Below are 12,977 nucleotides of genomic sequence, written 5' to 3'. Positions count from 1 at the left end.
CCCTCCGGAGTATTAAACGCCGTCTTCCATTCATCCCCGTGCTTGATGCGAATAAGATTATACGCCCCCTGAGGTCAAGCTTAGAAAAACAAGGTGGCACTCTTAACTCTGGAGAATAAATCAGACATCAGAGGTAACGGGTACTGATATTTAACCGTCATCTTGTTAAGGGAACGATAATTAATAGACGGTCTTAATGAACCATCTTTCTTGGCCACAAAAAAAAACCAGTGCCTAAAGGTGACGAGGATGGTATAATATGACCCTTCTCCAACGACTCCTTAATATAGGATCGCATAGCATCATGTTCGGGTACAGATAAGTTGAAAAGCCGACCCTTGGGAAATTTACACCCAGCCATCAACTCAATTGCACAGTCATAACTCCTATGAGGAGGCAAAGACGCAGACTTACTCTCACTAAATACATCAGAGAAATCAGCCAGATAATCAGGAATATCATGAGACTGAGGAGAGGTGAAGAACACAGGAGCGTCCCTAAGAACACACTGACAACCCCAACTCACCACAGACACAGATCTCCAATCCAAAACTGGGTTATGAGTTTGCAACCAGGGGAAACCCAGAACAATAGTATCATGCAAATTATGCAGCACTAAAAATTTACAATTTTCTTGGTGGTCTGGGGCAACTCGCATTATCACCTGGGTCGAAAACTGAGGTTTATTCTCCGTCAAAGGAGTGGCATCAATACCCCTCAAAGGAATAGGCATCTGCAGAGGTGTCATGGACAAACCACAACGTTTAGCAAAGTCCAAATCCATCAGATTCAGAGCTCCTCCTGAATCCACAAAAGCCTTAGTGGAAAACGTGGACAAGGAGCAGATCAGAGTAATTGCCAAAAGGAACTTAGGTTGTACACTGCCCACAACAAAAGTGTGTGCAAAACGTTTCTCTCGTTTAGGGCAGACAGAAATAGTATGAGAGGCGTCTCCACAGAAAAAACACAGCTTATTATGCCTTCTAAACCCCTGACGTTGCGCCCTAGACAAAACCCCATCACATTGCACAGGTTCTGACATTTGTTCAAAAGGCAGCGCCTCCCGTGTAGTTTTACGCTCACGTAAACGCCGATCAACTTGAATGGCTAATGACTAGAGTTGAGCGACTTTTGGTTTTTTAGGGTCGAGTTTCGTTTCGTGAAACCCGACTTTTCCAAAAGTCGGGTCGAGCAAGATCGGCCGATTATAGAGAAAAGTCGGGGTCGTCCCGAAACACGAAACCCAATGTAAGTCAATGGGGAATAAAAGTCGGCAGTGAGAGGAGGACAGGAAACACACCTACAGTGCTCATTTGAATGCCAAAAGCATCAATTCTTCTTACTTAAGCTTGTCAACCTTAATTAACTTCATAATACAAGTTACGCACTGAAAAATGGGGGTTATTTGGCTAAAGTAGTGGGGTGGTAGGGCTGGCTCCAGGTTTTCATGTGCCCTGGGCGAAAGAGCGCCCCTTTAACAGATACCACAACTCATCATGCTCCGATACGGCAGAGAAATAGCGGTATAGTACAATGAAAAATACTTCACTTTTTACATCTCATGACGAGGCCCATCTATTTCTCCATACAGAATCATTGGTCCCATATAATGTTTGAAACAGTATATGATGAGCTCCACATAATGCTACAGTATATGTTGGTCCCCATAGATGAAGCTCCACTGTCTTATGGGCCCAAATAATGCTCCAAACATAATGGGCCCCATTTCTAATGCTCTAGTGTGTAATTGGCCCTGTAAATGCTGCTCCAGTGTCTGATGTCCACCTTTGGAATGTTCCAGTGTATGGTGGGCCCCATCTATCATTCTCCAGAGTATAGTGCTCCCCAAAAATTGCTGTCCCAACATTGAAAACAATCAAATAAGTCTCCTCGCTAGGGAATCCCTGTACTAGTCTGGACTCCTCGTCGTCCCCATCTTCCATCTCACTGCACAGTATTTCAACCTTGCAAGTGCTGTGATCCTGAGCAAGCAGGGCGGGCCCACTCGTTGGCGACGGCACTGGCACAGGGCCCCTGATAGTACGGTGGTGTGTCTGATGGCGGTTGGGCCGAACCTGCACTTTCATCTGCAGCTTCCTCTTTGTCACCGTGTAAGATGGAACTGTATATGGGAAGGGTAACCTGAGTTTCATCAGGGTCAGATTCAGGCCGTGTAGCGTGCGAGGGGAATGTAGTGGTCTGGGTCAATGTACCAGCAGATTCATCGAGCAGTGGCTGGGCATCAGTGCACTTGTGTCGCCCCCAGGAGTACCGTCGCCACAGTGGCATTACCTTCCTCCTAGGGAGTGTGATGTCATGCTTGGGAGCAACGAAGGATCTCTCTAGCAGGTTAACTGATTGGGCGGCGTTATTCCCACGAGTCATGACCCTCCAAACAGAGTTCATGAAGGCAAAGTGTTTGTTTTACGTGGGCAGTATGGTTGCAAAGCTGAACCTTAAAGGAATGTCCAGAAGGGCACCACCAGGAGTGGAGCCTACGGTTAAATTCGACTCCACCTGGGAAACCTCAACCATGCCAGCTACAGAACAAATGCACACATTGCAAGCTTAATTCCGTTAACGAACGAGACTCCGTCATGCCCCGCGGTCCGAGTCCGGCTTACTAGAGGGACACGTGAGGCTCTGGCACATGAGATTGGCCAATAACTGGTGTGTCATGCCCTTACATGTCCGTGGCTGCATGTGCGCTACACTGAAAAGGCCAGCGTTTGTCGCTTACAGGTGCAGATAACCCGCTGAACAACGTTAGTGATGGGGATCACTGATTACAATTATTACCCGCGAACGATGATTTCTCAGTAAGTGCAGGTCAACCGCAGTTCCGGAATTAGGCCTAACCGTCATTCCTGAAAAAATGAAAAACTTACGTGTGCAAACCACAGGTGCTGTAGCTTGCGTAACAGCTCGCCAGCCGTTCTCACGCCCAGTATGGATTACACGTGATTGCACAAAGGTGAGAAAGGGTACCGTATCCCAGGATAACATGTATGGATAGGTGGTACAGCCTTTCCCCTCTCCTCCATTCCTGGTAAGTGCCCCTTGGGGTTTTGTTTTTTCCCCCCTTTTTTTCGCCGCTTATCTATTGCGGTTTGTTTCATTATAACGATGCCCCTTACTTATGTCTAGTTTAGGCCACTGTGCTTGGGGGTTACAATTTCTTACCGTGGGAATTTTTTACACTTCCCTGGGACATGGTCTGGGAATTTTTTCCATCTATTTGGAGGTTTGGGGTACTGTATGTGGATACTATCTGTTTTTGTCCATAATTGCACATTACTATACATATATGTTTTTTGTAGTACTTTACTCGAATAAAATTGAATATAATTTTTATATCGCTTGCTCTGTGTTTTCTCCTGATATTTATTACATTCAAAATATATGTCTATACATCAGGAGGCAGGCTCAGACGGTGTTAGGCGCAGTATGGCTTGCACGTGATTGCACAAAGGTGAGAAAGGGTACCGTATCCCCGGATAACATGTATGGATAGCGTACACATTCAAAATATATGTCTATACATCAGGAGGCAGGCTCAGACGGTGTTAGGCCCAGTATGGCTTGCACGTGATTGCACAAAGGTGAGAAAGGGTACCGTATCCCAGGATAACATGTATGGATAGCGTACACATTCAAAATATATGTCTATACATCAGGAGGCAGGCTCAGACGGTGTTAGGCCCAGTATGGCTTGCACGTGATTGCACAAAGGTGAGAAAGGGTACCGTATCCCAGGATAACATGTATGGATAGCGTACACATTCAAAATATATGTCTATACATCAGGAGGCAGGCTCAGACGGTGTTAGGCCCAGTATGGCTTGCACGTGATTGCACAAAGGTGAGAAAGGGTACCGTATCCCCGGATAACATGTATGGATAGCGTACACATTCAAAATATATGTCTATACATCAGGAGGCAGGCTCAGATGGTGTTAGGCCCAGTATGGCTTGCACGTGATTGCACAAAGGTGAGAAAGGGTACCGTATCCCCGGATAACATGTATGGATAGCGTACACATTCAAAATATATGTCTATACATCAGGAGGCAGGCTCAGACGGTGTTAAGCCCAATAAGGCTTGCACGTGATTGCACAAAGGTGAGAAAGGGTACCGTATCCAAGGATAACATGTATGGATAGCGTACACATTCAAAATATATGTCTATACATCAGGAGGCAGGCTCAGACGGTGTTAGGCCCAGTATGGCTTACACATGATTGCACAAAGGTGAGAAAGGGTACCGTATCCCAGGATAACATGTATGGATAGCGTACACATTCAAAATATATGTCTATACATCAGGAGGCAGGCTCAGACGGTGTTAGGCCCAGTATGGCTTGCACGTGATTGCACAAAGGTGAGAAAGGGTACCGTATCCCCGGATAACATGTATGGATAGCGTACACATTCAAAATATATGTCTATACATCAGGAGGCAGGCTCAGACGGTGTTAAGCCCAATAAGGCTTGCACGTGATTGCACAAAGGTGAGAAAGGGTACCGTATCCCAGAATGACATGTATGGATAGCGTACACATTCAAAATATATGTCTATACATCAGGAGGCAGGCTCAGACGGTGTTAGGCCCAGTATGGCCTACACATGATTGCACAAAGGTGAGAAAGGGTACCGTATCCCAGGATAACATGTATGGATAGCGTACACATTCAAAATATATGTCTATACATCAGGAGGCAGGCTCAGACGGTGTTAGGCCCAGTATGGCTTGCACGTGATTGCACAAAGGTGAGAAAGGGTACCGTATCCCCGGATAACATGTATGGATAGCGTACACATTCAAAATATATGTCTATACATCAGGAGGCAGGCTCAGACGGTGTTAGGCGCAGTATGGCTTGCACGTGATTGCACAAAGGTGAGAAAGGGTACCGTATCCCAGGATAACATGTATTGATAGCGTACACATTCAAAATATATGTCTATACATCAGGAGGCAGGCTCAGACGGTGTTAGGCCCAGTATGGCTTGCACGTGATTGCACAAAGGTGAGAAAGGGTACCGTATCCCAGGATAACATGTATGGATAGCGTACACATTCAAAATATATGTCTATACATCAGGAGGCAGGCTCAGACGGTGTTAGGCCCAGTATGGCTTGCACGTGATTGCACAAAGGTGAGAAAGGGTACCGTATCCCAGGATAACATATATGGATAGCGTACACATTCAAAATATATGTCTATACATCAGGAGGCAGGCTCAGACGGTGTTAGGCCCAGTATGGCTTGCACGTGATTGCACAAAGGTGAGAAAGGGTACCGTATCCCAGGATAACATGTATGGATAGCGTACACATTCAAAATATATGTCTATACATCAGGAGGCAGGCTCAGACGGTGTTAGGCCCAGTATGGCTTGCACGTGATTGCACAAAGGTGAGAAAGGGTACCGTATCCCAGGATAACATGTATGGATAGCGTACACATTCAAAATATATGTCTATACATCAGGAGGCAGGCTCAGACGGTGTTAGGCCCAGTATGGCTTGCACGTGATTGCACAAAGGTGAGAAAGGGTACCGTATCCCCGGATAACATGTATGGATAGTGTACACATTCAAAATATATGTCTATACATCAGGAGGCAGGCTCAGGCGGTGTTAGGCCCAGTATGACTTGCACGTGATTGCACAAAGGTGAGAAAGGGTACCGTATCCCAGAATAACATGTATGGATAGCGTACACATTCAAAATATATGTCTATACATCAGGAGGCAGGCTCAGACGGTGTTAGGCCCAGTATGGCTTGCACGTGATTGTACAAAGGTGAGAAAGGGTACCGTATCCCAGGATAACATGTATGGATAGCGTACACATTCAAAATATATGTCTATACATCAGGAGGCAGGCTCAGACGGTGTTAGGCCCAGTATGGCTTGCACGTGATTGCACAAAGGTGAGAAAGGGTACCGTATCCCAGGATAACATGTATGGATAGCGTACACATTCAAAATATATGTCTATACATCAGGAGGCAGGCTCAGATGGTGTTAGGCCCAGTATGGCTTGCACGTGATTGCACAAAGGTGAGAAAGGGTACCGTATCCCCGGATAACATGTATGGATAGCGTACACATTCAAAATATATGTCTATACATCAGGAGGCAGGCTCAGACGGTGTTAGGCCCAGTATGGCTTGCACGTGATTGCACAAAGGTGAGAAAGGGTACCGTATCCCCGGATAACATGTATGGATAGCGTACACATTCAAAATATATGTCTATACATCAGGAGGCAGGCTCAGATGGTGTTAGGCCCAGTATGGCTTGCACGTGATTGCACAAAGGTGAGAAAGGGTACCGTATCCCCGGATAACATGTATGGATAGCGTACACATTCAAAATATATGTCTATACATCAGGAGGCAGGCTCAGACGGTGTTAGGCCCAGTATGGCTTGCACGTGATTGCACAAAGGTGAGAAAGGGTACTGTATCCCAGGATAACATGTATGGATAGCGTACACATTCAAAATATTTGTCTATACATCAGGAGGCAGGCTCAGACGGTGTTAGGCCCAGTATGGATTGCACGTGATTGCACAAAGGTGATAAAGGGTACCGTATCCCAGGATAACATGTATGGATAGCGTACACATTCAAAATATATGTCTATACATCAGGAGGCAGGCTCAGACGGTGTTAGGCCCAGTATGGCTTGCACGTGATTGCACAAAGGTGAGAAAGGGTACCGTATCCCCGGATAACATGTATGGATAGTGTACACATTCAAAATATATGTCTATACATCAGGAGGCAGGCTCAGGCGGTGTTAGGCCCAGTATGACTTGCAAGTGATTGCACAAAGGTGAGAAAGGGTACCGTATCCCAGAATAACATGTATGGATAGCGTACACATTCAAAATATATGTCTATACATCAGGAGGCAGGCTCAGACGGTGTTAGGCCCAGTATGGCTTGCACGTGATTGTACAAAGGTGAGAAAGGGTACCGTATCCCAGGATAACATGTATGGATAGCGTACACATTCAAAATATATGTCTATACATCAGGAGGCAGGCTCAGACGGTGTTAGGCCCAGTATGGCTTGCACGTGATTGCACAAAGGTGAGAAAGGGTACCGTATCCCAGGATAACATGTATGGATAGCGTACACATTCAAAATATATGTCTATACATCAGGAGGCAGGCTCAGATGGTGTTAGGCCCAGTATGGCTTGCACGTGATTGCACAAAGGTGAGAAAGGGTACCGTATCCCCGGATAACATGTATGGATAGCGTACACATTCAAAATATATGTCTATACATCAGGAGGCAGGCTCAGACGGTGTTAGGCCCAGTATGGCTTGCACGTGATTGCACAAAGGTGAGAAAGGGTACCGTATCCCCGGATAACATGTATGGATAGCGTACACATTCAAAATATATGTCTATACATCAGGAGGCAGGCTCAGATGGTGTTAGGCCCAGTATGGCTTGCACGTGATTGCACAAAGGTGAGAAAGGGTACCGTATCCCCGGATAACATGTATGGATAGCGTACACATTCAAAATATATGTCTATACATCAGGAGGCAGGCTCAGACGGTGTTAGGCCCAGTATGGCTTGCACGTGATTGCACAAAGGTGAGAAAGGGTACTGTATCCCAGGATAACATGTATGGATAGCGTACACATTCAAAATATTTGTCTATACATCAGGAGGCAGGCTCAGACGGTGTTAGGCCCAGTATGGATTGCACGTGATTGCACAAAGGTGATAAAGGGTACCGTATCCCAGGATAACATGTATGTATAGCGTACACATTCAAAATATATGTCTATACATCAGGAGGCAGGCTGATCCAGCTGCACTGAAGACTCTTTCCGATAGCACACTTGCAGCTGGGCAAGCGAGCTCCTGTAAGGCATATTGTGCCAATTCAGGCCAGGTGTCCAATTTAGCGGCCCAATAGTCAAAGGGGAATGACCTGTGTGGGAGAACATTGATATGGGAGGAAAAGTAGTTTGTATCCATAGTTGACAACTGCTGTCTCCTGTCACTTTCCATCGATGCAGTATTACCAGTTGTGTGAGCGGTACTTGAAAAATCAGTCCACAACATTTGTCATGAAACCCCTGTCTCCAACGCCACTTCTGCTGTGTGCACTATGAACACCTCTGCCAAGCTGCCCCCGGCCCGTACGGCTTGTGTGAGAACCATCACCGCTGCTGTGTGCTGGGAATGCCTCAAGCAACCGATTTACCAGAGTTGCTTGTTTATTAGCCAATATTAGGTCAAGGTTCTCCTGTGGCATGATGTTTTGTAATTTGCCTTTATAGCGTGGATCCAGGATGCTGGCCAATCAGTAGTCGTTATCGTTCATCATTTTGGCAATGCGGGGGTCCCTTTTTAGGATCCGCAAGGCATAATCTGACATGTGGGCCAATGTTCCCGGTGTCAATGATGCACTGCGAGTGCTGGTTGGAGGAGCACTTTCTGGCAAATCCACATCCCTCCAGTCACGCACAAACCCTGTACCAGACCTTGCCACGCCAACATTTTCACTTGCCCCACGAGATGCATCCTCCTCCCCTAAGTAATCATCCCCATCGTCATCCTCCTCCTCCTCTTCTTCCTCCACCTCGTCCAGGAGAGGTCCCTGAGCAGACAATGCCTGAATGTCATCAAGGATTCCCTCCTCATCAACATTGGCTGCAGATGCCTGCTCCTTAAGGTGCATCAAAGTTTGCATGAGCAGACGCATAAGTGGGATGCTCATGCTTAGGATGGCGTCGTCTGCACTTACCAGCCGTGTGCATTCCTCAAAACACTGAAGGACTTTACAGAGGTGGTGGTTGGGAAAGTGGAGCAATCGCTGCAGCTTCTGCATACGAACGGAGTGTACAGGCGACCGGCGGATGTGCGCGCACAGTCTTCGCACCTTCTGGAGCAGGGCTGTTAACTCCGGATAATTTTTGAGGAAGCACTGCACCACCAGGTTCAAGGTGTGAGCCAAGCAAGGTATGTGGCTGAGTTTTGAAAGGGCTATGGCTGCCACAAAATTACGGCCGTTATCACTAACTACCTTGCCTGCCTCAAGATGTACACTGCCCAGCCATGACTCAGTTTGTCGCTTCAAGTACTCGGCCAGCACCTCGGCGGTGTGTCTGTCGCCCAAACACATCATCTGCAACACAGCCTGCTGACGCTTTCCACTAGCTGCTCGATAGGGGGACACCTCATGTGCAACAGTGGCAGCTGCAGATGGAGTGCTCGTACGACTGCGCTCTGTGGACGAGCTTTCGCTTCTGGAGGAGGAGGAGGGTCGAACGCCTACAGCCAACTGTTTCCTATACCGTGGGCTAGGCAGCACTGTCCCACCACCGCTGTCCCCTGTGGACCCTGCATCCACCACATTAACCCAGTGCGCAGTGATGGACACGTAACGGCCCTGGCCATGCCGACTGGACCATGCATCAGTTGTGAGGTGCACCTTTCCACTCACTGACTGCTTGAGTGCATGGACAATGCGGTCTTTTACATGATGGTGGAGGGCTGGGATGGCTTTGCGAGAGAAGAAGTGGCGACTGGGTAGGTCATAGCGTGGTACTTCATAGGCCATGAGTTCGCGGAAAGCTGCGCTTTCCACCAACCGATAGTGCATCATCTCAAACGAGATCAGTTTGGCAATGTGGGTGTTCAAACCCAGTGTACGCGGATGAGAGACTGAGTACTTTCTTGACCTACTCATAGTGTCTGGGAGGGTGAGCTGGACTTGAGAGCTGCATATGGTGGAAGTAGCGGTGGACAGGGCGGACTGAGAGAGGGTTGATGATGGTGATGGAGTTGGTGTTCTTTCTGATGGCCTAGATTCAGTATTTCGTTTATATAACAGTGGGATTCCCTGACTGCTGTGGCCTTGCAACGACACCTCAACATTTGCTGCTGTGCTAACCGGTGGGCTTACAGTGGGGGAAACAATGTAGCGTTGCTGACTACCTTCTTTGTGATCAGTTGCACATGTGGCACTTGAGGTTTGGTGTTGTGTCCATGCTTGCAAGTGCATGGTGGTTAAATGTCTAAGCATGCAACTGGTATTCAAATTTTTCAGATTTTTCCCTCGGCTAAAGGTCTTTGCACACTTCTTACAGATAACCTTGGCCTGATCATGAGGATTTTGTTCAAAAAAGTGCCACACTGCACTCTTCCTACTTTGGCAGACATTTTGCGGCCTAGCACGCTGTGATCTTTTGACCCTCTGGACAAGCTGTCCAGCAACTCTTTTGATTTTTGGAACCTGTCTTTGGAGTGCTCCGGGCCTGCCAGATAACAGCTGTTGCGATGTCGATGTCTGCTGTGGATGCTCCTCATCTGAACTATTGGAAGCAGCACCCTCTTCCCCCAATGGATGCCAATCTGGGTCAACAACTGGGTCATCCATCACCTCCTCTTCAATGTCATGTGCACCTTCCTCTGTGTCACCGTGTATGGTGGTATAGTGTGCGGGAAGGGGCACCTGAGTCTCATCAGGGTCAGAATCTGGCTCTGTACACTGTGAGGACAATGTAGTGCTCTGAGTGAATGTACCAGCAAAATCATCTATCAGCGGCTGTGCATCAGTGCACTCCATGTCAGATTCATCTTGGCCTGGGTAATTCACCATTTCACTTGATAATCCAGGCATGGTATGTGAAAACAGCTCCATGGAGTAATCAGTAGTATGGCCTGCGTCATCCTTCAATCTTGGTTGGGGTGAAGGACACAAGGAAAGGTGTGGTTCATGAACATGAGCCTCCAATGATGACTCAGTGCTTTTATTTTTTACAACTTCAGAAGAGGAGGCGATAGAGCTGGAGGCTGAGTCAGCAATGTAAGACAAAACTTTTTCCTGAAGCTCTGGCTTTAAAAGCGGTTTGCCAACTCCTAGAAAACTAAGCCTTCGAGGCCTTGTGGAGCCAGACGATGACGCAGGCTCAACACCTCCTGCATTCGGTCCTATTTTGCTTTTGCCACTACCATCAGATCCACCACCAACACCATCATTACCAGCTGCCAACCCCCGCCCAATTCCACGGCCTCTTCCACCAGCCTTCCTCATTTTTGGTAGAAATGTAGACAAAATCCAACAAACTATATAGTAATGTAAAACAAGGTACAAGGTGTCTATAGGACAGGGGAGATTTTGAATTTCTGCACACACTAGTGGACACTGGACACTTTTGGATTGTGTGAGGCTCACTGAATATCAGAGCGCTATGTCACAGGCTCGATGGCACAGGTGTGAAAAAAGTGACTACAGGATAAGGGAGATTTTGAATTTCTGCAGACACTTGTGGACACTGGACACTTTTGGATTGTGTGAGGCCCACTGAATATCAGAGCGCTATGTCACAGGCTTGATGGCACAGGTGTGAAAAAAGTGACTACAGGATAAGTGAGATTTTGAATTTCTGCAGACACTTGTGGACACTGGACAGTTTTGGATTGTGTGAGGCCCACTGAATATCAGTGCGCTATGTCACAGGCTCGATGGCACAGGTGTGAAAAAAGTGACTACAGGATAAGGGAGATTTTGAATTTCTGCACACACTAGTGGACACTTTTGGATTGTGTGAGGCCCACTGAATATCAGAGCGCTATGTCACAGGCAGAAATTGGCTAGTGTATCACAAACTACAAGGTGTATGCAGAATTGGGCAGAATAGGAATCTCCCTAGAGTGTAGGTCTCTAAGAACGGAAAAAGTCCTCCACTTATCCTTCCACAGTGACACACAGATAGCTTCACTGTGGCTGTGATAACAGCCGTTACACGGTACTGTGTGAGGAGCGTACACCGCTGTATGGTGTGAAAAAATGCACGCTCAGTACCTCAGCAGGACAAAAAAAAAAAATTGGGATTGCTTTTAAAAAAGCAGTTTGCAGAGCAGTGGGTAAACAGCAATGCAGCTGTCAGGAAGCCTTAGAAGGCAGCCTAACAACCAACACCGCTGATCCACCACAATATAGCCTCCCCTTGCACTGCACACACAGTGACTGGTGTGTTGTACAGGCAAAATCGCTAGCAGCAGAAGCAGTTTTTTTTTCTTCTTCCCTGCCTAACGCTCTCCCTACAGAATCAGCAACCTCTCCCTATGCTAAGATCGGCAGAAGTAAGATGGCGGTCGGCGTGCACGCCCATTTATAACCCCTGTGACGCCCACCAAAGCAAGCCAATCACTTGCATGCCCTTCTGAAAGATGGTGGTGACCCCTGCCTATGTCATCACGTTGCCCACAGTGTCCGTGGATCCTGATTGGCTGAAAAAGAGCGCAAAACAAACTTTTGAAACGCGACTTTGGCGCGTAAGTCGCCGACCTCGTGGCCGACCTCATCCTAGGGTCGGGTTTCGTTTCATGAAACCCAACTTTGCCAAAAGTCGGCGACTTTTGAAATTTTTTGACCCGTTTCGCTCAACTCTACTAATGACATAGAGCCATCCAGACCAGAGGGAACAGGAAATCCCACCATAGCATCTTTTACGGTCTCTGATAAACCTTTCCGAAAGAGGGCTGCCAATGCACTATCATTCCATGTAGTAAGGACCGCCCACTTTCGGAATTTTTGACAATATGTCTCTGCAGGATCCTGACCCTGGTTTAATGCCAACAGGGTTCTCTCAGTGTGATCAATGGCATTAGGTTCATCATACAACAACCCCAAGGCCTGAAAAAATGCATCCACATTAGTCAGAATAGGATTTTCAGGTGTCAGAGAAAATGCCCAATCCTGGGGATCGCCGCGCAGCAAGGAGATGACAATTTTAACCTGCTGCAGAGAGCTCCCCAATGAGTTAGGCTTCAAGGCAAGAAATAATTTACAATTATTCTTAAAATCCAGAAATTTATACCGATCCCCAGAAAACACATCAGGAGTAGGGATCTTGGGCTCAGCAGCACGTGACTGAATGAGGTAGGTGGAAATTCCCTGTACTTCAGCAGCAAGTTGCTC

Source organism: Dendrobates tinctorius, unplaced genomic scaffold, assembly GCF_039654945.1.
Source record: "Dendrobates tinctorius isolate UK_male_01 unplaced genomic scaffold, ASM3965494v1 ptg000133l, whole genome shotgun sequence".
NCBI classification, from domain to species: Eukaryota; Metazoa; Chordata; class Amphibia; order Anura; family Dendrobatidae; genus Dendrobates; species Dendrobates tinctorius.
The sequence above is the reverse complement of the archived record's forward strand: the minus strand, read 5'-3'. Positions refer to the sequence as shown.